The sequence below is a fragment of the Photinus pyralis genome, unplaced genomic scaffold (assembly GCF_008802855.1).
Source record: "Photinus pyralis isolate 1611_PpyrPB1 unplaced genomic scaffold, Ppyr1.3 Ppyr1.4_LG1, whole genome shotgun sequence".
NCBI classification, from domain to species: Eukaryota; Metazoa; Arthropoda; class Insecta; order Coleoptera; family Lampyridae; genus Photinus; species Photinus pyralis.
In genome coordinates, this window is record NW_022170249.1 from 10,904,827 (window position 1) to 10,907,048 (window position 2,222).

Here is a 2,222-nt window from a genome sequence, read left to right on the forward strand (position 1 = left end):
TTTGGTACTCTCCAGCTGGATTGCGCACGTACCGACAACGGAATCCTTGTCTTGTTACGACGACTAGGAGAGGGGTTGCAACTTCCACCCCACCATCCACTAGCGCCCTATTGGCCGCGTCGCCAGACGCCTCTACCGGAAATCGTTTATAAGCAGCGCACCGACAGGGGAACTTCACTTGTGCCTGGGCAAGCCTACCTTACCCTACACAAGCGACTGAGGCTGGTCGCTTGGGCTCAAGTACCGTCTCCGCACGCCATCACTTCCCGGCTTGACCGTAGTCAAGTCCGGCGCCATCCCACGTGCCAGAAGCGATCTTATATATGTACATATATCCTCTGTATTATTTGTAAATATTGTGTAATATACGTTTTCAACCTCCGTTTGCCACTTACGTTACCCCGCCCGGTAACAATTGGCGCCCATACGTGTGAGTCAACCAGCAGCATCGCGCTCTGAGGATCTACGCCCACGCTCCCGCGACAGCCGACGCGCAACACCATGAATACGAGGAGCAGGAACACCCCGACGTCCAACTCCGGCGCCGACGAAGGTATCGACACTCAAACAACTGAGATGACCCCGGCAATCAACCCCGGTCTGGACCCGGCAACCCCGTCCAGTGGCGCCCAACACTCTCAACACACCCTCGACATGCTAAAGGCGCTGACCGACGCCCTCCAGAACGCGCAGAAAACCGCATCACCGGACCTACCGACCTTCAGCGGCGACCACCTGGAGGACCCAACAGTCTTCTTCAGCACGCTCGAGCAGACAATCCAAACCACCGACCCGACGGAAAAGTTAAAAACAGCAGCAGCACAACTAAAAGGGGAGGCTGCGAAATGGTGGAACAGTTACGAGGCATTTTCACCGACATACAACGACCTAAAGAACTACACCCGCGAAAAATACGACAGCAGCAAGATTCGCGGGAAGATGCAATCAGAATTCTTCGGCCGAGAACAAGGAGCAGAGTCGCCGCAGCAATTCCTCCAGAGGAAGGCACAGCTAGCAAAACGGCTGAAGATCCCGATCGGCGAGCCCCTCGAGCTACTGAGAGACCTGCTGCACCCACGCATTAGAGTAGCCTTTTTAACCACAACACCCACTTCACTCCTCGACTTGGTGCGTCACGCCGAGGAAATCGAAAACTGCAACAAAGCGCTACCTCGAAACAACCAACCCAGACCATCGCCACCAACCCCCGCCGACAGACCTCCCAACACACCAAAGTGCCACCACTGCCCGGAATATCACTTCCACCGAGACTGCCCAGTACTGACCCGCCGCCGAGACCAGGGAAACGGGGCAGCGGTCGGGAACAATGCCCGGCCGTCCACCTAATCCAGACTGCGACCCGACCCAACCTACCAACGCTGGCAGTCAAGGTACGCGGAAAAAGCGTAAGAGCTCTCCTCGACTCCGGATCATCCCATAACTTCATCCAGAAGGAGCTCGCGTGGAAAATCCACCATAGCAACCACCAAACAGCCGGCCTAGCGAACCCCCGCCATCAGCTGGAAGTCATCGGCACATCCAGAGTCGAGTACACGCTCAACGACAAGCAAGAATCGGACGACTTCCTGGTGACACCAAACCTTGTCGTGCCCATCATCTTGGGACAGAAGTGGCTCCAAGAACATCGAGCGGTGCTGGATTACGAGAGAGCGTGCATCCACTGGGGAACCCATACAAGGCAGACAACACACTGGGACCAAGCTCCGAACCGCGGCCCAACAACGAGCGACTCCATAAACTTCGCCGGAGTCAAGCACGGGTTCCAACCACCACTCGATCGACGCCTGGCCACACTGCTGGAAACTTTCGGTAGCACACTTGCCGATCCTGCAACGCCCACAACAACAGCATCCACCACACATCGCATCCGAGTCACCAAAACAACGCCCTTCCGACTTCCGCCATATCGACATTCGCCAAACAAAAAGAAGGTCATCGCGGATGAAGTGGAAGCTATGTTAGCAGCGCAGGTGATCGAGCCCAGCACGTCCGAATATTGCTCGCCCATCGTCATAATTCAGAAAAAAGACGGCCGCCCGAGATTCTGCATCGACTACCGTCGTCTAAACGCCATCACAAAAGACGAGAGCACCAACCTGCCAGTCATACAGGAGACCCTCCGAGACCTGGGGACGGCCAAAGTTTTTTCCAGCCTGGATCTCAAATCAGGCTACTGGCAGGTGCCGCTAGAGACGGAATCC